The sequence below is a fragment of the Dasypus novemcinctus genome, chromosome 15 (genome assembly GCF_030445035.2).
Source record: "Dasypus novemcinctus isolate mDasNov1 chromosome 15, mDasNov1.1.hap2, whole genome shotgun sequence".
Classification (NCBI taxonomy): domain Eukaryota; kingdom Metazoa; phylum Chordata; class Mammalia; order Cingulata; family Dasypodidae; genus Dasypus; species Dasypus novemcinctus.
This window is the reverse complement of record NC_080687.1, coordinates 107,318,200-107,344,976: the sequence shown is the minus strand read 5'-3', so window position 1 is coordinate 107,344,976 and position 26,777 is coordinate 107,318,200. Positions and strand designations below refer to the sequence as shown.

The 26,777-nt window shown below is 36.6% G+C and overlaps 1 long non-coding RNA gene and 1 pseudogene across 1 annotated transcript in view; both read left to right on the top strand.

Annotated features, from left to right (window-relative positions):
* The window catches only part of LOC139436558 (uncharacterized), a 166,346-nt gene extending 142,844 nt beyond the window's left edge, over positions 1 to 23,502 (top strand). The window contains exon 3 of the long non-coding RNA XR_011645894.1: positions 18,714 to 23,502. This is a non-coding gene — a long non-coding RNA (uncharacterized lncRNA). The remainder of the gene's footprint in view (positions 1 to 18,713) is intronic.
* LOC111763213 (selenide, water dikinase 1 pseudogene) lies at positions 16,588 to 17,565 on the top strand (annotated as a pseudogene).
* Positions 23,503 to 26,777: the final 3,275 nt, after the last annotated feature.

Genomic DNA, 26,777 nt, shown 5'->3' with positions numbered 1-26,777 from the left:
CGTAGAGTAGGAGTTGCAACTCTGCTGAGGCTCAGGGCCCAGCTGGCATATGAACAGCCCAGAGATTCAAGTCTCCTGAGTATATACTTGACCTAGCACCAACCACAGTTTCAGTAAAAGTGACAGAAGAGGCATGTGTAGAAAGGTCACATCTGAGTTTAACTCCATCACAATCAGGAACACAAACTCCAAAGTAGGTCCCATTGGCATGGCACTGGACTCCAGAGCCATCTGCCATAAGCATAGAGCCTGTGGGTCACTGTAGCCCTCAGGAGAACCAGTACCTTGGGTTATATCTACTTTGGTTGTCTCTGGGTTCCTGCTGAGGTGTGCATAAGGGCAACACCTCTGATGACCTCCTGACTTTTTTTGAAGACTCTTACCCATATAAACTCATTTGTCTTTGCCATTTCCCCCTTTTATTCAAGGTCAAAAAGCAGTTTTAACATATGATCCTACATGTAGGCTGATATATTCTGCTGGTTTGAGCAGACCCTTTTGTTTGAGGTCTCTTTCTAGTTGCATCACCAGTTAGCGATTGGTAGTAATCCCTTGGTGCCAGGGAAACTCATCTCTGGGAGTCCTGTCCCACATGCTGAGTTTGGCTTAGAGAGTGGCCACTTTTAAGCAACATGGAGGCTCTCAGTAGGTAACTTTTAGGGACCTGTAGCCCTAGGCCTAGTTCGTATTTCAGGTACACAGGTTCATAAGCATAGTCATCAGTAGCAAGGGCCCATCATTGGACCATCCTTCTTCACTGGCCTTTGCCTTTGTACTTGGGAGATTGTTGCTGCTCCATTGGGGAGTGTGACAGATTTTCCCAGAATGGGAACTCAGCACTCCCTCAGTTGTCATGTGTAACTTTGCTCACAATGTCAATACCCAATGAACATACCAACATATCTATATACTATACATGAATATCCTGGAGAACTTCCTCCCACCCAAGCATCCCCCATCAATGATACCCCACATCAGTGCTCCTCCCCTGCCATAGTTGAACCCCTCTGTGATCCAAAATTTCTTCTAAAATGAAGTCTAATATATTGCCAAATTCAATTAGTAGGAAAATGAACTAGTATTGAGAGTTTTAAAGATTGAAATTAGAATATATAATTTAGAAAAACTCATCCCTGTCTCTTATAACTGTATACAGAGTATTTAGGAGTCCCCAGCCAACATCATTTTAATTTTTGAGTTCTCAAATCTCTGATAAAATATTGAAAACACTCTCACCCAAATCCTTGCCTCTTACAAGCATGAAAGTAGGGGAATCCAGCGATGATATTTTGTATATCTCCAGTATTAACTCACACCATCAACTGTTAATGACCTCTTGATTATTGTAAAGGAAGTCATTAGTACCCTTGAGTCCAATTAGAGTAAAGATCCAATTACATAACTCCCAGAACCACTTCAGAAATCCCATATTTAAGATTTTGTTTCTCAAGATCTCTTCCTGATACCAAGCTGTATTAGTCAGTGTTCTCTAAGGAAACAGAATCAACAGGAGATATCTGTAAATAGTATAAGATTTTATGAAATTCTCTCACATGACTGTGGGGATGCACAAGTCCAAATTCTTCAGGGAGGCTGCAAACTAGGGGGCCTAATGAAGGAAACTGATGAGTTCCCAGAAGATTTTGGCTGTCTGAATTCAAGCTCAAAATTCCTCACTGAACGTTGAAATCTCTTCTGCTTTTAAGGCATTCAATTGATTGGATAAAACTTCACTCATTCCCAATGGCAATCTCCTTGGTTGATTTTAGATATAACCAACCATTTATGGAATAAACTCACTGATGACTAAAGCCCATGAGTGCCCTTCTATTACAGTTATCTCAGGACTTGCTTGAACAATGTTGCACAATTTCCTGGTTGAGTTGACACATTAGCCTACCCATCAAAAGCCCTATTGCCAGAGAGAGAAAACTACAGGATCATTTAGGCATGAAGCTCCAAGAGACTGTATTCATGGAGCAGTTCAAGGGAAAAAAGTCAGCCTTGAAGGGAACACTGAAACCTGGGAAGAGATCAGACCACACCAGGATCAACAGTAGGTGATAGCAGTGAGAAAGCATCTATGATAGTGCCTTGGTTTGGAATTTCCATGGCCTTGGAACAGGAAGATTTACCACAAATAAATCCCCTTTATCAATTGCAATGAATGTGCCACACTAATGAAGGATGTTGTTTATGTGGGAAGGTGTGGGAGGTATGGGGAGTGGGGATTATGATAATCCCTGTATTTTCTGTGCAACATTTATGTAATCTATGTATCTTTTAAAAAATTAAAAAACATATATATTTTAAACATTAAAAAAATTAAAAAGCAAACGGATTTCTGGTACTTTGCATTAGCAGCCTTTTGCAAACTAAAACAACTCTACTTTCTAATTCCTATAATTGTCAGAATACAACTGAACAAGAAAAGTGCTTATTTCCTGATAAAGGACATGCATGGAATATTAGAATATCATTCAATCATAAAAGCTAATGAAATCCAGATGCATGTGACAATATGAATGAATCTTGTATACATTATGTGAGCAAAAAGTCTGGACACAAAGGGACAGATATTTTATGATCTCAGGGATATGAACTACTCATAATAAGCAGAATCATAGAGTTAGAATCTAGAATGTAGTATACCAGATGATAGATTGGTGTTAGAGAATGGGGAGTTGCTGTGTAATTTATACAGAATTTCTATTTAAGTTGATTGTAAAGATTTTAAAATAGATGGTGGTGATCACAGCAGATTATTTTGCATGTAATTATCATCACTGAGTTAAATAGTTGAATGTGATTAAAAAGGGAAATTTCAGGTCATATATATTACTAGAATAAAATGAAATGATAAAATATAATATAAACTATAATGTAAGCTATAATGGAACCATGGTTAGCAGCTATGTTTCAATATCTGTACATCAGCTATAGCAAATATAATATCTACATGTAAAAAGATCATTGCTGGGGGAGGGGGAAATGGTTTGATGGGTATATGGGGTCCCCTGTATTATATCTGTGATTTTACCATGATTTAAACTTTTTAGAAGACAAAATTTAAAAATTCTGGGAAAGGATGTAGACACTGAGAAAAGAATGGAAGAAATTGCCTTGATAAAGTACATGCAGGACAACACATATTACTGTGATGAAAGGCAAAATGTCAATAACAAAGTTTTATGATATTATTCATTTTTTCATACCCCAATTTATTTTTTTTTACCTTATTTCAGTTTTTCTAAATTATTATGTATTCTATATCTTTAAACCTGTCAATATTGTTCCATTTCTCTACTAATTGAATTTGGAAATATATCAGGCTTCATTTGTGAAGAAGTTTTGGATCACAAAGGGTTTAAACTATGGCAGGGGAGGAGCACTGGTGTGGGGTGTCATTGATTGGGGATGCATGGGTGGGAAGGAGTTCTCCAGGGCATGCATATAGAGTATATAGATATGATCAGATGTTCATTGGGTATTGTCACAGTGGATAGGGTTACACATGACAACTGAGGTAGTGCTGAGTCCCATCCTGGTGAGCATTCCCCAGTGGAATAGTAACAATCCTCCAAGAACAAGAGCAAAGACCAGGGAGGAAGGATGGTAAAATGATGGGCCCTTGATACTAATAGCTATGCTTATGAGCCTGTGTGCTTGAAGTTTCAACTAGGCCTAGATTTGCAGGGTGCCTAAGAGTTACCTCCTGAGAACCACCATGTTGCTTAAGTGTGGCCACTGTCTAAGCCAAACTCAGCATATAAATGCATTACCTTTCCCCTAGCTTGGGACATGACTACTGGGGATGAGCCTCCCTGGTGCTTAGGGATTATTATCTTCACTAGCTGGTGATGCCACTAGAAAAAGACCTTGAATAAAAGGGGGAAATGGAGTTGGACTCAGATATGACCTCTCTAGACATGCCTCTTCTGTCACTTTCACTGAACCTGTGATTGGTGCTGGGTTTGTGTATGCTAGGGTTTGTGTATACTCAGGAGACTTGAATCTCTGGACTGTCCATGGGCCAGCTGGGACCTGAACCTCATCAGAGTTGCATCACCTATTCTTGAGTTCATTGGACTAACCCAGCTCAGCTGACAGAGAGTTGAGAAGGTCGACCACTCCATGGAACTGAGAGTGTCTACAGCTGCAAGCAGGAGAATTACATCCATAATTAATGTGGAATCTAAGCCCCCTTTTGATTTAGAGGTGGAGTGGACATCACCATCTCAGGGTCCATGTGATGGAAGAATATAATATGGAAGAATATGTGGACTTGCTGATATTCTACTATAGAACTGTTGTGACTCTAGTAATGGAAGAAATTGTATCATTGACATGGAGACAGTGGCCATGGGAGTTGCTGAGGGCAGGGAGAGGGAGGAAGAGGTGTGATATAGGGCATTTTCTGGACTTGGAGTTGTCCTAAATGATATTGCTGGAACAGATGCAGGACATTTTATATCCTGCCATAACCCACTGGATGGACTGGGAGAGAGTGTGAGCTACAATGTCAACTATGGTCCATGCAGTGTGGCAGTGAAACAGACATGTATTCACCAAATGCAGTGAATGTGCCTCATTGATGAAAAGGTTGTTGATATGGGAGGAGCAAGGATGTGGTGGGGAATGGGGTATATGGGAACCTCTTATGTTATTTAATGTAGCATTTTGTGTGATGTGTTTATCTGTAAAAAAAGAATAAAAGTACAAATCAGCAAAAAAACAAAAACTGTATAAAAGAATGAACCTTACTCTAGATGATGGACTCCTGTTAATAATGCAAGTATAAGAATTTTTTCATGAATTATAACAAATAAATAACACTAATACAAGGTGTTAATAATAATAATGTGTTGTATGGGGAAAATATAGCTAATATAAACTAAGGAAAACAATTAATGTATGATTTTAAGAATCTTCCATCAACTCTAACAGAAGTAACTATAGTTTAAAAAGTACAATTACAAAAAAAGTGCTATCAGCAATTATAACATATTTCAACACAAGTTGTTATTGGTTTGGTGGTGTAGGAAAATCTTGTATTTTTATGCATGATGTTCTGTAAACCCACACTTCTCTAATAAAAACAGTTGAAATACATTAGAAACTTAAAAAAAAAGATGTTTTATTCCTTAGGGCTTTCACAGAGTAGAAAGTATGACCTTTCATTATAAAAATTTAAAAGTTAACAATAAATTTCTTCAACACATTCCAGATATGATAACTCTTGAATAGACATACTTTAGGGATGACTGGTTTTGAGTTGTTTTATTATAATACAGATCTGATTATATATTGACTCCCACCAAGTACCATGTCATAATAGTTGCTGTTTATTTATTTTTGGCAATGTATGCTATTCAAATAATAAAATCAAGAGATATAGAAAACACTGAATGATATTGTGAGAAAAGTTAAGAATTCTGAAGCCAATCTGTCAAAGAAAAACACATCTTACAGAGATGACTTGAGTCAATTGAAGGAATGTTTAAACAAAATTTTTCAACAAATTAAAAGATTTGTATAAAATACTACTGGTTACTCTTTACTTTTAAAAGGGCAGGGGACTGCTGATTGAAGTGTTTTAGACTGTATTTGCTCACTGTAATTCCCCCCTTTGTTGCTTTTTGCTTGCTGCCTGCACTCTGTGTCCACTCACTGTGTATTCTACTATGTCTGTAATTATTATTTTTATTTATTTCCCCTCCCTACCTGGCAGCTTGCTTGTTGTCTGCTCTCTGTGTCCATTTGCTGCATGCTCTTCTGTATTTTTGCTTGTCTCCCTTTTTGTTGCATCACCTTGCTGAATTGACTCTCTGTGGCACTTGTGGGTGAGCCTGCCTTCACAAGGAGGTCCTACGACAGGGACCCAGGGCCTCCCATATAGTAGACAGGAGCCCAACTGATTGAGCCACTGCCAGTTCCCAATGCTCACTGTAATTTTTAAACAATTGAATTATCTTCATAATTTTCCAATCAGTTGAAATAATCAAATTCTTAGAAGAATAAAAATAATGGTCACCTGGGGAGAGAGAAAGACAAGTCACAGGAATGGACAAATAATGTTGTAACTATAGTATTAGAATGTTATATTGCTAGAATATGAGTGTAAATAATTACACGCATTTTCAACCCTTTTTTCATATTTTCCATTCAAAAGAGTTGGCAATTATATATCTCTATATATGGAATACGTGAAAAATTTCACTAAATTTAAGGTTATATTTAGAAAATTAAATTTTGGAAGAAGTCTAAATAAATAAAATGTTCACCATGCAGTTAGAAACAGGGGAGTAGAATTAAAAATTGTCAAAGAAAATAAAAACAGATCCTTAGACAAAAATAAATCTCTTCACATCTGTAGCAGTTTGATATGGTTATGAATTCCAAAAATTGATATTGGATTATGTTTGTAATCTGATCTGTACCTGGGCATGATTGAGTTATGATTAGGGCATTGAGCCCCCACCCCTTGATGGGTGGGGCCTCACAGATAAAAGACATGGCAAGGAAAAGAGCTGAGGGTTTCTGAGGTTGGAGTTTTGATATTGGAGTTTGATGTTGAAAACTTAATCTGGAGCCCCAGGAAGTAAGCTCACAGAGGAAAGAGGAGCAAGCCCCAGGAAGAGAGGAACCTTGAACCCAGAGAAAAGCAAGAGCCTGAAAGGGAAGAATCCAGGAAGCCTGAACCCTTACAGCCATCACAGCCATCTTCCTCCAACAAATGAAAATAAACCTGGGTGAGAGAAGTAACTTATGCTTTATGGCCTGGTATCTGTTGGCTCCTACTGCAAATAAATATCCTTTATAAAAACCAACCAATTTCTGGTATTTTGTATCAGTACCTCTTTGGCTGACTAATACACCATCTCTTTAGGTTATGTAGCAGTGCAATGTTAAATTAAAAGCTGGCTGTATTTACATATTTTTGGTAATATTTTTTGATGATGGTAGAATAGATTTATGAACATAATTAATGGAGCTAATTATATATTTGGTTATAGTGAAAAGAGGGAATTTTAGGTGGTATATATGTTCCCAGATTACTTTTTTTTTTTTTTTAATCCATGGAACACCAACAGTGAACCCTCTGTTAAAAAATGGACTGCAGGTTAATAATACAATTACAAAAATGTTATTTCATGAATTGCAACAAATGTACCAGATTAATGCAAGTTGTTAATAATAGGTGATATATGGTAATTGTATTTTATACAGGATTTTTCTAGAAACCAAAAACTTTTCTAATAAATATAATAATACAGAATAAAGAACTGAATATATATTATGCATATATAGGCATAAGAGATTTTTAAAAAATAATAAAAGAAAATGAAGGTAACTTAATAAAAAGTAATTATGAAATTACCATATAAATGTGAAAATTAAAGAAGTGAAAGGAAATGAAATTGTAAAAGGAGTGAAGAGAGAAATGTAAACTGCAAAAACAGAATCACTAAGAAGTTTAATCTAATAAAAATAATGAAAGTTCTCACAAGATAGAAAAAATGATTTAGTGCAGGAATAAAGGAAATTTAAAGAAAATTAAGAATAAGAGTGTTGGCTATTACATCATAAAACAAATAAAAATAAGATGTATTAAAATGATCAATTGATGAACTAAATGGCAAAACAAAATGGAAATAGGCCCTGGTATGATAGGCACTTCTATATATTTTCCTTCATTTCCTATCACATGTAAATTAAGGTCGTTCTCTCTAATACACTCAATTTTGGTGACAATGAGTAATATTGAAATAATTTATTGATGTGCCTGAATAGCACAATAAAACTTAGACACCTATAAAAAGGAAGATTGCTGAAACAGTATACTTCTGGACCACATGACTAACAAACTAGATTTTTGTGGATGGAAAGAATTTCCTATAAATCTCTTACTAGTCCTACACACACGCATAAACATTCACATGCACAGTCACAATATATTAAATAATATGAAGTTTTAAATAGGAAAATCTAGTGTTCTTAATTCTTTTAATAGCAATTATATTTTATTTTTGGATGCAGAATGTCATAAAAAATGAAGGATTTATTGGTGGCAGAATTGCTTCTCTTGGATTTTTCTGGCCCATGGAAGATACAGTCACTGCAAGCTTCAAAAACAGACTAGATGGGGAAAGACCTCATTGTCATCACAATATCCTTGTGCTTTTGGCACCACACATGCTTGTATTTATTTGACCTTTGCCTCTTTTCTGCTGTTGTGCCCAAAACTGTTGTGAACTTCTCAACAAAATGTAACACATCGCATTCCTTGGCTGTGTCCCTCAGGATTTTCTGGTGCTTTTCTCAGCAGATTCAGAGCTGTTCCTCCTCACAGACCAGTACATTGAATGATGTGCTGCCATTTGCCATCACCTGTGCTATGAAATCATCATGTACAGTGACATATGAGTACAGGTGGAAGTTCTGTCTTGGTCAGCAGTGAGCACAGAGGGCACCTTTCCTTTATCTTACTGTAGATTCCACTTTTTCATGTGGAATTCCCCAGTTGCAAGCTATTTCTTCTTCATAGCACATAACTACAGAAATAGTGCACATTCTTATTAATGCAGTACTTGATTTCTGCTTCTTTGCCTACATTATAATCTCTTACTTGTACATCTTTTCTGCTACCAAAAGATTCCTTCCATGCAAGGACTGTCAAAATCTAGGGTAAGAGGCTTCAAAATGAGATGGGAGGTCATCAGAGGGGTCACACTTATGCACATTTCAGCAGGATCTCAGAGACAGCCAAAGTAGATACAACCCCAGGTAGTGGTACTCCTGAGGGCTGCGGAGACACACAGGTTCTATAGTCATGACAGATGGCTCTGGAGTTCAGTGTCTTGCCAGTGGGCCCTACTTTGGAATTTGTGCTCCTGAGTGTGATGGAGTTGGGCTCAGATGTGACCTTTCTACACATGTCTCTTCTGTCATGTTTACTGAACCTGTGGTTGGTGCTAGGTTTGGTGTATACTCAGGAGACTTGAATCTCTGGACTGCCTATGTGCCTGCTGGGCTCTGAGCCTCAGCAGAGTTACAATACCTACACATGGGTTCATAGGACTTACCCAGGTCAGCTAACAGGGAGATGAGGATTGTCAGCCACAACACCAGGGAACCAAGAGTCTACAGCGGCAAGCAGGAGAATTCCATCCATCAGTGATGTGGGATCTAAGCCCCTTCTTGATTTAGAGGTCGAGTGGACATTGTCATCACAGGGTCCTCAGGATAGAGGAATACATATGGATTAGAGTATACTTACTGGTATTCTACTATAGAATTATTGTGACTCTAGAAATGGAAGAATTTGTATCATTGATGTGGCTACAGTGGCCACAGGAGTTGCTGAGGGCAGGGAGAGGGAAGAAGAGGTATGATAGGGGGGTATTTTTGGGACTTAGAGTTGTCCTGAATGATAATGCAGGGACAAATGAAGGCATTGTATATCCTGCTGTAACTCACTGAATGGACTGGAAGAGAGTGCAATGCTTCAAAATACACACATCAAATGCAATGAATGTACCACACTAATGAAAGGAGTTGTTGATGTGGGAGGAGTGGGGGGTATGGGGAGTGGGTATATGGGAACCTCATATTTTTTAATGTAACATTTTGTGTAATCTATGTATCTTAAAAATATAATAAAAAAATAAATAAACTAGAAAAAAAAGCCTATTCCACTTCCTTCCCACACTTGATATTACTCATTCTGTTTGTCTCAAAATCTTTCACAGATTTCCTTAAAATCCTTTTTAGGGTCTATGTCATTCAGGACATGCTTCCTAGAGGCAGAGATGCAATTCAATGAATGCCACAGACTGCAGCAAGCCAGACCAAAATGCTGCCGACTTTGGGGAGAAAGAATGGTCTAGATGCCACCTAGATTTTGGATCTGTGGACTCCAATACCATTATTAAAATACCTGTTTAAGTCAAATGTGTATTTTTGCACCTTGACATAGTAAGACAAGTATTCACACACACATGTATCTGTAATAGCAATAGGACATGTGAACATTGATATTTTACATCTGGTTTCTATTAGGCCATCTTGGTTCTGGTTATTTGTCCATTCACCCATCCAGCTTTGGCTCTATGGCAGAGGATTCTTAAAAGCTTTGCTTTCAAATAAGACTTTGGTCCCCCAATTCTAATTTATTCCTGGGCTTCTTTGTGTTCCTGAAAAGAAGCATGTCCTGTATGATTGAGAAAGTTCATGAAAAAATTTTCTTGTATGAAATAAGCTGTCTCAATCTACAGTGCTACATCTTATTCCTTTAAAATTTCTTTCCTGAGTATACACTGATAGAGTCCAGTGTGCTTTCTCCATTGTCTGAATGGAAACTGCCAATAAAACATTCACATCATTTGCAGCAGCTTATTGAAGGTTGCCTTTGAAGAAAACAAAGGAGGGACTCCTCTTATTAGGAAATTTATACATTCCACCAGACATGTAGTTTTCCTACCTTTTAAGAAATGTTTATATTTACTACAGTAAGATTTATCTATCATTTCAACTTCTATGAAATATATAAAAGTTACTGTTTTAATTCTTTTTTATTTTTAAAGATTTAGATTACATACTTTTGTTTCTACATCATAAATATGTATGAGAGACAATATCATCCTCAAAAACTGAGACAAGTTATTTTGAAGGAAAAAATGTTTGGAAAGTAATAAAAGGAAGAGTAAATAAAAGACAAAATCATCCTTCCCATTTTCTTCAATACATTCTAAACAATGTCCTTTCCCTAAAAAGACTTATTTCCTGTACAGTTATAATTCTGGTTAGGCCATGGTCCAGGAAACTATATGAAAATCAAAAGGATATACATATTCCTGTAAGTAGAGTCATCTGAGAGAGATCACTAAGTTGTTTTCTAGCACCATTTTCCTCTTCTGCTCCTTGGGTCAGAATGTAGATGGGCATTTCCAAAAGGAAACACTGACAAGCCATTCAAACAATTCCATATTAGTATGTTCATTTGAATGTAATCTGCAATATTAAATATTTGAATGCTTTGCTTCAGTATTTTATAATAAAAACAATTTTAATTATATATTAGATAATATTAACTCTGCCAAAAAACTTTATTTTATGACAGTGATATTTAACTCTAGCTCAACTGCTAAATACTGATTTTAGCATAAAACACATCCATGGATAGTTGTAAAAGGTCATAAAATGTTTATCTATTTATGTGTGACATGTTACCATACTGTAAAATTTTATTTAAAATTATTGAAATATTTGTTTTCCTTAATATTTATATTTTTAACATGAATATATTCCCTTGTTTTAATTTCACTACCTACAAAGGGTGGGGAGTAATAAGAAATTGTCAGATATATGTAAAAAATGAATTACACCATGCTTTAAATAGTTTGTGATGATATTCAGAATCGAAATTTTTGTCAACTTTGTCTGAATAATGAAACTAAAAGATATTTTAGTAATTTAACAAGCTATTAAATAATATCTCAATGTTGTCTTGATTGAAATTCATATGATTACAGTCACATCTAATTATGCTGATTTCTGATTTTATCTTCTTTGGTTTATTAAATTATTTTATATTTTTGTCCCCTTATATAATTGATTTATAAGGCATTTTGTGTTTGTTAAAGTTTATTTGGCTTAAATAAACTTAATTTATTAGCTCATGGTGTCAACCCGGGAGAATTCCAAATCAAAGAATCATCAAGGTAATACTTTCTTCCTAAAGTCTGACATTTTGTGGCCTACTGCAATTATCCTTAGTCCTAGGTTCCTTTGTCACCTCAATGCATATGGTGGCTCTCCTGGCTTTCTCTTTCCTCTTCCAGTTTCTGTTGACTCCCAACTTCTTGCTTCCCATGTGCTTTTTTCTGTCTGAAAACCCTTCTGTTTAAAAAGGTTTCCAGTAAAACCCACCCTACTGAACTGGACCTCACTTGAACTGAAGTAACTTCATCTAAAGGCCCTACTTATAATTGGTTCAAACTCACAAGAATGGATTTCATTTAAAAACATGAGATAGGGAAACAGACTTTGGCCCAGTGGTTAGGGCGTCTGTCTACCATATGGGAGGTCCGCGGTTCAAACCCCGGGCCTCCTTGACCCATGTGGAGCTGGCCCATGCACAGTGCTGATGCGCACAAGGAGTGCCCTGCCACGCAAGGGTGTCCCCCGCATAGGGGAGCCTCACACGCAAGGAGTGCGACCGTAAGGAGAGCCGCCCAGTGCGAGAGAAAGTGCAGCCTGCCCAGGAATGGTGCCGCCCACACTTTCCCTGCCACTGAAGACAACAGAAGCGGACAAGGAAACAAGACACAGCAAAAAGACACAGAAAACAGACAACCGGGGAAGGGGAGGGGAATTAAATAAATAAAAATAAATCTTTAAAAAAATAAAAAAAAAACATGGGATACATATCTCCAAGTGACCATAATGATAAAAATATGTGTTAATGAATTCCTATTTTTTTGAGATATTAAAAAACCAGATTTCCCAATATATTAAAAATCTATAGACTGCAAATGTTGTCATCAGAACCTAAAGGACAACATGTCAAATGTTTTAAAAAATATTTGAAATCATAAAAAGAAAATTAAGGAGTAAATGTAAAGTTGATAATTAAACATGAAGATTTGATAAAGAAATAAGTGGTCCTTGAATAATTTGAAGCACATCATGGCTTAAAGATTAAAATGAATGTAAATTAAAGATCAAAATAGTTAATGAACATTGTGATATGAAAAATTGCCTTGAACATTTCACAGAGAAGGAAATGAAATTTCATGCACATGTACACACACACACAATGCAAGATACAACAAATTAATGTATAGAGAATAAAGTAGAAAAGAAGCTATAAAAAGTAAAGAAAAAAATTTTTTTGCTAATGAACAGCATTTCCTTAAAATTATAAAAGGTAGGTATCCACATGTTCAGAAAGAACAATTTATCCCAATCCAGATGCATGAAAATAAATCTAAAAAATGATTTTCAAGATACCTTTTGTTTATTCCTCCAGATCCATCCTTTACCCTTTTCCAGCCTAGCATGTTCCATGGCATCTATACTTCTTAGACTGCATCAAGGAGCTCATTGTTCTTGGCATTTGATGTGTTTGAATTTGGCTAGATGGGAAACTTTCCAGAGAATAGACAGGCGAAATTATTTTCAATTATGGGTGTTTATTCTCCAGATCCCTGGTTGTAGAGGATCCTAATACTGGTTGCATTCTCTAACTGAAGCTCACAGCTCTTGCCAGGCAGCCTTTCCTCCTAGCACTCTCTCTGCCTATTTTTTCCTTAAAACATTTACTCCACTTCTCACAATAAATCGATGGAAACAGTGCAAAATAAATGGCCTATACTCTTCAAAATATCAGTGGTTAAGAGCATAGAAAGACATTATAATCCATATTAAAAGAATATATACAATAAATGTTATGTATTAAATATTAGAATATAGATTTAGATATATAGATATAGATGAAGTTATAATTGTAGAAAAAATTGTTATTGGGAATGCTTTTATCATTACAATTTTTAAAGCAGTTTTATTCACATAACATACAATCCATCCAAAGTCTACAATCAGTTAACTTATGTATGATCTCATAGTTGTGCACTAATCACCACATTCAATTTTAGATATTTTAATTGCTTCAAAAAGAAATACAACATACCACTTATACTCCATCATTATTGACACTTAGCATTGGTTTGGTACCTTTGTCACAACTGATGGTGATGTTGGTCAATCACCACACTGGGGAGCCAAGAGTCTATAGCTGTAAGCAGGAGAATTCCATCCATCAGCCATAAGGGATCTAAGTCTCCTCTCAATTTAGAGGTGGAGTGGACAGGATGAAAGAATAGAATATGGATTAGAGTGGATTTACTAGTATTTTACTATAGAATTATTGGGACTCTAGCAATGGAATAAATTATATCATTTATGTGGAGATAGAGGCCATGGGAGTTGCTGAAGGCAGGGAGAGGGTAAAAGAGTTGTGATATTTGAGTATTTTTGGGACTTGGAGTTGTCCTGAATGATATTGCAGGGACAGATGCAGGACACTATATATCCCACCATAACCCACTGAATGGATTAGGAAGAGAGTGTAAACTACAATGTAAGCTATAATCCATGCTGTGTAGCAATGCTCCAAAATGTACTCACCAAATGCAATGAATGTAGCACACTAATGAAAGAAGTTGTCAATGTGGGAAGAGTGGGGGTTGTGGGGAGTGGAGTATATGGGAACCTCCTATATTTTTAATGTACCATTTTGTGTGATCCATGTATCTTTAAAAAATAAGATAATTTAAAAAATTTTTAATTTAAAAATGTTGCTATTAATTATAGTCCATAGATTGTATTAGGTATATTTCCCATATACTACCTTAATAACATGATGAAATAGTGACATACATTTTTCGTTCCTGGAAGGACATTCTTATATTTGTACTATTAATGACATACCTCATCCACAACAATGTTCCCTGTATAATACAGTCCCATGTTTCATCATCTAGCTCTCCTTCCTTTGATGTACATGACCCTAAACTTTCTCTTTTAATGACAATCACACTCATAATTTAGCACTGTTAATTACGTTCACAACATTGTGTTACAATCACTTCTAATTCCAGACATTTATAATAAATATTATAAAAAATTCTGCAAAAATTAAGCATCAGCTCCCTATTCTCTACTCTCATTCTAACTCCTGGTAAGATATTAGCTCCACAAGTTTGCTCATTATAACTAATTCTCATTAGAGAGATCATATAATGTCTGTCCTTTAGTGTGTAACATTTCACTCAGCATATTGTCCTCAACGTTCATTTATATTGTGACATGCATCAGGCCTTCACTTCTCCTGACTGCTGAATAATATTCCATTGTATGGAGATACCATATTCCATTTATCCATTCACCAGTTGATGGGCACTTGCATTGTTATCATCTTTTTGTAATTGTGAAAAGTGTTGCTATGAAAATCAATATGCAAATGTCTATTCATGTCCATGCTTTCAGTTCTTCTGTGTATGTAGCTAGTAGAGGGAATGACAGATCATATTGCAATTCTAAACTTAGGTTTCTAAGGAACCACAAGCTGTCTTCCACAATGGCTATACCATTGTACACTCCCACATTCCCATCAACAGTGAATAAGTGTTCCTATTTGTATACATCCTTTCCCAACCCTTATAGATGTGTTTTGTTTTTTATTTTTCTCTTGTAATGGACATTCTAGTAGGTGTGAAGTGATATCTCATTGTGTTTTTGATTTGCATCTCCCTAATAGCTAAGGATGATGAGCATCTTTTTGTGCTCTTTTTTAGCCATTTGTATTTCCTCTTTGGAAAAATGCCTATTCAAGATTTTGTCCATTTTTTAAAAATTGGGTTGTCTTTTTATTATTGAATAGTAGGGCTTCTTGATATAGCCTGGATTTTTAGCCCTTTTCAGAAATGTGTCTTCCAAATATTTTCTTCTGTTTAGTGGGCTGCCTTTTCATTTTCTTGGCAATGTCTTTTCAACCAAAAAAGTGTTACATTTTGAGGATATCCCATTTTTCTATTTTTTTTTTTCTTTCATTGCATATGCTGTGGGTGTAAAGTCTAAGAAACCACTGCCTACTACAAGATCTTGAATATGCTTCCCTACATTTTTTCCTAGGAGTTTTAAATTTCTAGTTTTATATTTAGGTCTTAGATACATTTTCAGTTTATTTTTGTTTAATGTGTGAAATACAGGTCCTCTATCATTATTGTGGATATGGATATTACTTCCACCACAGCACTAATTGAAGAGACAGTTCTGTCCCATTTGAGTGCACTTGGCAGGCTTATCAAAAATCAATTGACCATAGATGTGAGAGCCAATTTCTGAACTCTCAATTCAAGTCCCTTGATCAATATGTCTATGTTTATGCCTGCATCATGCTGTGTTATAGTTTAAGAAAGGAAGTGTGAGTTGACCAACTTCCTCTTTCATTTTCAAGATATTTAGAGCTATTCATGTACTATTAACTTTCCAAATATATTTGGTAATTGTTTTTTTCTGTTCCTACAATGTAAGCTGTTGAAATTTTGAATCATAAAGTTGGGTAGAATTAACATGGTCACACTTCCAAGTTTCTTTTGGATCCCAGAAAAGATAATGTTTTTGCCCCACCCTCTTGGCCAAGGAGTCTACCTAGTCCATGTCTCCAACCTGCCCTACACCCAGCATGGCAGAATGCCTGTCAATACACAGCCTGCAGGTGGTGGCACTTTGGTTCTGGTGGCACCTGGGTCACCCACCTGGTACATTTTGAGAGTGCCATATACCTGAGAAGGAGAAGGAGGAGGAGAAAGAAGGCAAGCTGGTGAAACTATAAATAATCCAACAGACTAGGAAAAGTCGGGGAAGGTGCTGTGATATGTGTGCACCTGAGAACCATGCCTGAATAGGAATCCTTTAACCCAGAAAATCTTGAATTGGAAAAAAGCCTCCAGATGACCAGGTAAACTGAGGTGAAGGGCATGGGCTGTAAATGCCATAAAATTTATCACAGAGATTTCTGCATTTATTAAAGAGAACCACATCTAAGAAGAGCGAGCAATTTGGGAACAGTTATCTGGGGGCTAAGCATTGAAATGGACACCTGTGCCATCCTGCTGAGGCACTGTGGTCTCTCCTTGGTGTAGACCATGGATTATGGACACTGATGAATAGTGCGTGCCAGTGTCCTTCGGCAACAACTGTGCAATGTGACAACATGTGATGCTCCTTGGGATCAGCAAAAAGATAACAGGGAAATGAATAAAGTGATGCCCTTAATTATACAGGGTTTTGAGGATGCAGCAGAGGAAATAGGACCTCAGTAACAGGTCAACAGTTTAAACCCCTCAATTGTTTAGAGGGTATCTCTATGACTGTCTCCCAGTCCAATGAGTTTTTGAGCTGGATAACATCAGCCAGATAATGTGGTGCTGGAAGACATACTTTTACTGACCAAATGGACATGGTCATGCACCAGTGGCTGGACATTTCTGAAAAGAGGAATAACATTATACTTGTGGTCACCCATGAAGATATAAAGTTGGCATAAGAAGAAGCAATGATGAACAGATCAGCTGCAGGACTCATGCATACATTCGATGTCCACCAACATCATTGGGTTCAGGATCCTGGGCCAGTGAAGAGCCTGTTCCAGCAACAGAAGAACACAGTGTCTTTCATCATCCACAAGTGCCCCATGCTGGCCAAGATGGCTGCTGTGAAGGAGGCCCGCAGGAACATGTTTGTCCTCATGCATGGAACCTGCCTAGAGACTTCTGGAGGCCTTCTGATCTATTTACTATGTGAGCAAGCACCTCAATTCTGTGCAGAAATTGTGTCCCCAAAGTATGCATAAGGCCACCAACTATAGATTACTGAGACTCTTGAAAAGGGGAACTTCACAGACAGAGTCATAGACAAGACATGGGTCATTGAAGTGGCCTGGTAAGTGGCCCACAGAATGTGAACCCCAATCCACGTGCACCACATAATCCTGACTAAAAAAGATTAAAGGCTTTATTTTTAAATAGATGCATCCCATTATCAGTATTTCATTTGAGGACTATAAATCTCAAAAATCTCATTGTGTCAACAAATATGGTGACTTTAGGTCAATTTGTGAGTGGATACAATCAATAAAATAGAACCCATTGCCTTTTGTTACTGTTACATTAATTGAAGATGTCCCTAATCCCGAGGCAGCTTCTGAATTGAAAATTATACTGTTATCAAGGACTGTTGGTTTATTTTGAATCTTCAGACATTTACCTCTTGCCAACTGGCTCTTTTAAATGCCATTTCAGGTAGCACAAGCATTGGAAGAACAGTAGTGTCAAACTGTAATTGGTGTCTTTTCATTATTTTTTTTTTCATTTTATGTCTATTTATCATCAGAATTCTGATCTGCTTTTCACGTGTTGAATGGTATTCTGAAAAGAAAAAAACTGGTCAGTGACAGTGATATCCCATTAGTAGGAAAGCTGCATGACTGCCTGAGTCTTAATTTTTTAAATATCCTTCAGGGACTTCTTTCACCCAGGACAGGACCTACAAGCACATTTAGTTAAGCAAGGTGAGTGTTTAACTCGTTAAGGAAAGAATTTTATTTCTTCTTTCCTTGGCAGCCTTCCAGATATCTATGGTAATATCAATTACAGTTTTTGATACTAATAGCAAGAAGAATATTTTTGGTAATTTAATTAGACATTTTATACTGCAACAAGGAATTACCTTTCCAGAAATGGGTTTCTATATAATATTCATTTGCAATTCAATATATAATTCCCCATGCAAGTAAATTTAAATTTATTTACATTTATATATAATTATATTTGTTTATAATTTATAGTATATAATGTTTACATTGTATTTAATATTCATATTGTATTTACTTAAGCTTAAAATTATAATTAATTATAATTACTGCTATCAATAATAAAAACTCTCTGGTAGTGTTTAATAAATTATATATTTTGTATAGTGATTTCAGACTCTTAGTTTTCATAAAATAATAGCTATTTAGCCAAATTCTATGCATTATTTTGTCCATTGTGCCAATGGATTTCTGTGCACATCTGTCTTACCAACTTTGCAGCTTAAGATCTATCTTGTTATTTGAATAAACATTTATGTTTTTTCTTTTCTTAAAGCTTAATTTCAACTTCAAAAAATAAATTAACAGACACAAAGCAGCTCAACAAATTATGGAAGAATTACTTTAAAAAGTCATGCCTGGGCACATTTATCTTATTTAATACTAAAAATGAATTCATGTAAAAGAATGAAAGAGGATTACCATCTCACACCTTATACAAAAATCAACTCAAGATGGATCAAAGACCTAAATATAAGAGACAAGACCATAAAGACTTTGGAAAGCAGTGTAAGGAGGCATATACAAAACCTTGTAATAGGAAATGGCTTCATGAACTTCACACCAAAAGCACGAGCAGCAAAAGAACAAATAGATAAATGGAACTGCCTCAAAATTAAAGCCTTCTGCACCTCAAAGGAGTTTGTCAAGAAAGTGAAAAGAGAGCCTACACAGTGGGAGAAAATATCTGGTAACCATATATCAGATAGGAGACTTATAACTTGCATATATAAAGAACTCCTATATCTTGAAAATAAAAAGATAAACAACCCATTTAAAAAATGGGAAAAAGATTTAAGCAGGCACCTCTCCAAAGAAGAAATGCAAATAGCTAAAAAGCACATGAAAAAAATGCTCCAAATCTCTAGCTATCAGGGAAATGCAAATCAAAAAAACTACAATGAGATACCATCTTACTCCCATAAGATTGGCAGCTATGAAAAAAACAGAAGAATACAAATGCTGGAGAGGATGTGGAGGAATGGGAACACTCATCCACAGCTGGTGGGAATGCAGAAGGATCCAACAATTCTGGAGGACAGTTTGGCGGTTTCTCAAAAAACTAACCATAGATTTGCCATATGACCCAGCAATTCCACTGCTGGGTATATACCCAATAGAACTGAAAACAAGGACACAAACCGATATATGCACACCAATGTTCATAGCAGCATTGTTCACTATTGCCAAAAGCTGGAATCAACCCAAATGCCCATCAACAGGTGAATAGATAAATAAAACGTGGTATATACATAGAATGGAATACTACTCAGCTTTAAGAACAAATACATTACAAACACACATGATAACATGGATGAATCTTGAGAACCTTATGTTGAATGAAGCAACCCAGGCATTGAAGGACAAATACTACATGACCTCAATGATATGAAATAAGTAAACCAAGCTGCCTCAGAGAGCTAGAGACTGGATGATATGCTTACAGGAAATTGGGGGGTAGAGGAAGGATGTAAGCTGACACCTACATGGGTGAAATCTATGATAACCTGGAGGTAAGTATTTGTACAAGGAAGGGATAAAATAGGGGCACAGGATTACCTTTGGGTGGGGCTTTGCGGGTTTGAGGGGAGCTAGGGATGGGCAGATGGGTAATATTGCCCAAGAAATTGGGGGGATGTGGGAAGCTGCCTCTGGCACAGGTGCTGTATTGGCCATCTTGTTGCTAAACGCTATTTTTAGATACTAACCGGGTTAAGTTTCTGTTTCCCCACCCTGTCTGAAGCAATTAAGTTTCTATTCTTACGACACTCCCTGGGGCTCCAATTAGGCATTCCCTAAAGAGCACAAAAGTCTTTCAGCGGACATTGCCAAATAACCATCTGCATGTGCGTGTGGCAGGAGAATCAAAATCTAGTTAAACAATCATTTACTGACACATGTGTTGTCAGTATGTACCACCTCATTCATCCCTGGCTATAAGAACCCCTGACTGACCCTCAATAAATGAGGCTTGATCAGAATCTTGTCTTGCCTCCATTCTTTGTGTCTCTTGTCCCTTTTCCATTCCCACTCCCTCCCTCAGGTCTTGGTTTGACTGATCCGCGGGTCGGGTCGGGTGGGGGGGGCGGGGGGGCAACATATCAACATTGTCAGGTATTTGGTTGAGAGTATAATGCTGTAAAAACCTTTTCAAAAATATAATTAGGATAGTTACCTTTTTAAGATGCTTAAAGGAGATAATCTGACGCATGACAGGCTCCTAGGGAATATGTGAATGTTCATTTTGCCATAGTGGGTTATATCATTGGGTAGAGACCCATATAATAAGAGTGAAGGTATAGCCACATCCTGGGGAGGACTGATGCCATCAAATAGAGGGAACTATATCTCTCAACGCAATGGTGTCTCCCAGTGCATTAGGGCAGTTGAGCATGTCAAGCCCTCAACACTGTTGCAAATATCTCTGAACATGGCCCTTCATCAATGAAGATTGACTGTCACTGCGGGCCCTAAGGGGAGGGGGGAAGAGGTATTGAATAGATAGAACCAATGTAACTGTGTGGGCAATAGAAGTGTTTCACAAGAGTACACTAGGATGGATTAAGACATGTAAAATTACAACAAAAATATATAGGGGCTGATAGGCTAAAATGTAAATTATACTGTAAGACTTAAGATAACTAAAAATTTAGAAAATTGTATAGTCTAAAATATAAATCACGATGTAAACACAAATGTTACCTTGTTTGAAAGCTATTGTCTCAATATCTGTATATAAGTTTCAGTAAATATAGTGTGAATATGTAAAAAGAGTATTGCTGTGGAAGGGAAAAGGGTTTTATGTTGAATATGTGGGAGTACTGTATATTGTATATATGAATTACTGTGATCTAAAACTCTTGTGAAAATAAGCTTAATAATTAGAAAAAGAAAAGAAAAAGCTAGGACATAAACACTGAGGAAAAGATGGAAGTAGTTGCCTTGCCAATTTGCATACAGGGCAACACTTAATATAGTGATGGAAGGCAAAACATCAAAAACAAAGCTTTTGCATTTTTAAATTTTTTGATACCCCAATTTATTTTTACCATAATTTTTCCAAATTAATATGTATTCTATATCTAACCTTTAAACACATCGCCATATTCCATTTAACTATTAAGGGAACCTGGCAATATATTGCCTTCCCCTCAGCATGGGACATGACTCCTGGGGAAGAGCCTCCCTTGTGCTGAGGGATTATTTTTCCCATGTATCACCATGTTCTTAACACCCTGTAGTAGAGGAACATCCTTGTATTTGTATTATTAAACACAGTCCTCATCTACAACCCTGCTATGTGCTTGATCATCCACAATTTTAGCTCTGAGAGAAAGAAGCTGTATATGGTGCTCTCATTTGCCTTAATTCTCACAGCTGCAAAATGTTGAGATAATATCTCCTGATGATGCTTTTATTTGGATATTTTCATTGCCTCAAAATGAAAGCTTTTAACCAAATAAATTCCCAATATAAAAACCAACCCATTTCTGTTATGTTGCTCCCGGCAGCTTTTAGCAACTAAGACAGAAATTGCTATCAATAAAGTGTTCTGCTACTATGCAAATATCAAAGTTGTTACAACAGTTTTATAAAGGGGTAGATTTTGGAATGATTATGAGATCTTTGATAGAAAAGACCTAGATTTCTTTGAAGAGACTGTTAGTAATAATATGTACACTGAGGTTATTCCTGATGAGGACATATTCAGGAATGATGACTCCATCATTGCAAACTGGAAGGAGGGAGATCCTTGGAATAAAGTGGTAGAGAACTTGGCAAAAATGACTCGTAAAGTTAAATGAAAGATGGAATTTGAATGTGTGGAGCTTGCATATTTAGCTGAGGAGATTTCCAAACTAAATAAAGAAAGTTCAGCCTGGCTTTTCCTAATAGCTTATAGCAAAATGTGAAAGGAAATAGATAAGCTGTGAACTGAATTCCTATACACAAAGAAATAATAAATTGATGGTTTTGGAAATTCTGAACTTCTGGAGAACGAGTCCTAACAGACCTGGGCTCCTTGTCCAGGCTTAAATGAACTTGTAATTAGCCATTCACTTCAATGTAAGTCAGGGTTGGAAATGCAGGTATCCAGAAAGGATTTGTGGAAGCCCTAATGTCTGATGTTTGGGATCCCTGTGGACTACTTATGGAACAAAAAAAAAAGCTTTTTGTGAGATCTGTATGAATGAAACCCATCAGCCTATGTTAAGAGGGGCAGAAAAGGAGAGACTGAAGGAAAAACATTTTCAGGCCCAAGCCCTAGAAGCAAAAGTCTGGACTTAAGACATCTTTGGCCCAGAGAGGGCCCCCACCTATGTGTGTGGAATGGGTAATTTTGACCCAGAATTTGAAGAAGATGGGAATTCTGCCCCATTTTTCCTGGAAGAATCCTGCTGCCCCAGACTTTAGAGAGGGTGGAATGTATTTCCTGTGGGTTGGGGAGAGTGAAGTCACCACCCACTCTTTTGAGGGAGTTGAGCATTTTCTACAGAGATTGGACAGAGTCTGACAATCAACCCAGTGTTCTCAGAGGGTGAAGCCTAGAGCTTGGCTACAACCCATACATGAAGATGGAACCAAGAATATGGCAACTGTGCAAGTCCTTGGAAGAAGTGGAACTTCTTGAGGCCCCTAGGAGAAGAAACCATCATTATATAAATGACTCTCAGACTGTGAAATCTAATGAAATATTTACTGAAGCTTTGGGGAAGTGTTTGGGATCCATGACCCCTGTTTCCTTCCAATTTCTTCCTAAAATAAGGAGAAAATGTATTCTAAGGCTGTCCCTCCTTTTTATATTAGGAGCAGATGACTTGTTTCTAGGTTTTACAGGTCTACAGCCAGATGAGAATTTTGACCCAGGCAGACTGCTTGTCTATAACTGATTTTAAGGAGATTTTGTACCAGCATTGTTACTGAAATGAATTAAAGCTTTTTTGAGTTGTTGCTATGAAAGAAAACATTTTGCATATGGAGACAGCATGTCTTTTGGGGATCCAGAGGGTAAAGTGTGAGAGTTTAAAACACTTTTTATGGAGGCCATAAAAGATTATGTCCTTGAAGTTAATCAGTTACTGTAAGTTTGTGACCCTGTGAGTGGATTGGATTCAGTTAGGGATTTTCAGTGTTTTTTGTTTTTTTTTTTTTTTTACTGTATTGCTTCAATGAGATGTGACCCAGGGTGAGTCTTAGTCCTCTTGCTGGATGTTATAAACACAGAACTGAAAGCAGAAACACAGGAAGAAAGCTGCAGAGACACTGAACAAAGGTTGCCTGGAACCAGTGGAGCACAGAAGCATGGAAAGAGGCCCCTTCATGGAGAAACTTGAGGCTGAAGAGACAGGGTTCAGAGGAGTGGGGAGAGATAAGTAGAGCAGCATTGAGCCCTGCCAAGTGTTTGTTTGCCTACACCTGTAGATCTGAGAGAAGGTATCCTTAGGTGATTACCCAGAGCTGCAACTTGGTGAGACAGTATCTCTCTTTTTTTAAATTATTTATTTCTATCCCCTTCCCTCCCCACCCTGGTTGTCTGTTCTCTGTGTCTATTTGCTGCGTCGTCTTCTTTGTCCACTTCTGTTGTCCGCGGCATTGGAATCCATGTTTCTTTTTGTTGCTTCATCTTGTGTCAGTTCTGCATGTGTGCAGCACCATTCCTGGGCAGGCTGCACTTTATTTCACCCTGGGTGCCTCTCCTTATGGGGTACACTCCTTGTGCGTGGGGCTCCCCTATGCAGGGGACACCTCTGTGTGGCATGGCATTCCTTGCATGCATCAGCACTGTGCATGGGCCAGCTGTACACAGGTCATGAAGGCCTGGGGTTTGAACTGTGGACCTCCCATGTGGTAGATGGATGCCCTAACCACAGGACCAAGTCTGCCACCAGTATCTCCTGATGATACCTTGATTTGGATACTTCCATGGCCTCAAAATGGAAGTGTTTAACCTAAAATTTCCCTATCTAAAAGCCAAACAATTTCTGGTTAATTACTACCAGCAGCTTTTAGGAACTAAGACATGTTTATGACATGTAAGATACTTATTCCTCCAATCCCTGGACACAGATTGTCCTTCCATTTATTTACATTTTCTTGTCTTTGATTTATTTTATAGATTTTTGTGTAGAAGTCCTATACATACTTGTTAAAATTTATTGCTAGCTATTTCATTCCTTTAGTAATTATTGCTAAGGACATTTTTTTTTTAGATTTCTACCTCAAATTTCTCATTATTAGTTTATAAAAATACTACTGAAATTTTTGTGTTTATCTTCTATCCTGTCACTTTGCTGAACTCATTTATTTTCTATGAAAGCTTTTTTATAGATTTTTTGGGACTTTCTATATATAGCATCATGTCATTTTGAAATAGTGAAAATTTACTTCTTCCTTTTCAATTTGGATGAATTTAGTATATTTTTCTTTTTAAAGAAAATTTTATTACAGTATATCATTCATACATGAATATACATGAACAATAATTGTATAGTAAAAGTTGTGAACTTATGAAACAAACATCAATATCATTACACAAGGCTCCCATGTGTCACTGCACCACTAACACTTTGCATTATTCTGAAAAATTTGTTACCAACTATGAAAGAGCATCATCAAAATATTACTATTATAGTACATATCTTACTTTGGTGTATTTTTCCTGCAACCCACAGAATTATTAAACCCTGTATTAGAATTATATATTTGGTATAGTTTATGAGGTGACATTTGCATATTTGTCCTGTTATCCATAGTACCTTTTCCACCACTGGGTTCCCTGTGTTATACAATTCTGTGCTTTGTACAGTGCATTCGAAGTCTATACTCAGTGACTCTCATTTTCAACAGAGAGTTGTGCTGTTAACATTTCAGTCAATTTTGCCATGTTTTCTTTACTCCAAAAGGAAAAATCCACAATCCCATTATATTCTCTATTGTGGTCCCTTACAATTGAAATGATATCTTCTTATCATTGCTGCAAAATGCTAAAATATTACTATTAAGTATCATCCAAAAGTTATATTTCTTATAACTTTCCTGTGTATCATCACATTCTTAGCACTTTCTAAAAGGAGAGCATTTTTATATTTATATTGTTAAAAACAATCTTCCTCCACCACCAAAATGAGTATGTGATATATTCCTTAGATTATTCTCTAGTTTTCTTTCAATTGACACTCACATATACAGACTACCCTTTTTAGCCACAATCATATTTATAAATCAGCATTGTTAATTATACTATGTGTTGTTTTCAAATCTATTCATTCCCACACTCTCACAATCTACCTTACGAATAATGCTATATACATTAAACATCAACTCCCATTCTCATCCAATATTCTATTTCTCCATAACTTATACTCTAGAGTTTACCTCTGTTAGTTTATTCATGATATTTAGGTCATATTACTAAGATCATAAAATATTTGTCCTTCTGTGTCTTATTTCACTCACCATAATATCCATGTTTTCATATGCACCCTGATATCATTTCTTAGAATAATACTCCATTGCATTTATACATATGTTTATCCATTCATCAGTTGATGGACATTTTAGCTGTTTCCATAACTTAGGAATTGTGACGAATGCTACTATGAAAATCAATGTGCAACTGCCAGTTTGCAATGCCTTGAATGTATTCCTAGTAATGAAATTTCTGGATCATATGGGTGATCTATATTTGGATTCTTAAAGTACCACCAAACTGTCCTCCACAGAGGCTGCCCCATTCTATATTCCCACCAACAGTGAAGGAGGGTTCCTGTTTCTCCACTCCCTTTTTAACACATTGATTTTTTTAATAAAGCCCATTCTATTAGGTGTGAAATGGTATCTCATTGACATTTTGATCTGCATTTCACTAATAGTAATGATGAATATTTTTTCATGTGCTTTTTGGTCATTTCTATTTCCTCATTGGAAAATGTCTATTCAAGTATTTTGCCCATTTTTAAATTGGGTTGCTTCTCTTTTATCTCTGAGATGTTTGTTCTCTTTATATAACATGAATATCAAACCCTTATATGAAATGTGGTTTCCAAATATTTTCTCCCATTGAGCAAGCTGCCTTTTTACATTCTTGACAAAGAATTTTGAAGGACAAATGTGTTTAATTTTGAGAAGGTATCATTTGTCTATTTTTTTCTTGAGTTGCTCATGCTTTGGGTGTAAGGTTAAAGGAACTATCATTTGTGGGAAGTAGCTGTGGCTCAATCAGTTGGGCTCCTGTCCACCATATGGGAGGCCCTGGGTTCACATTCTGGGGCTTCTTTATGAAGGCAGCCTTGCCTGCACATGGCAGAGTGCCACCAACCTGCAAGCATCATGGAGTGTG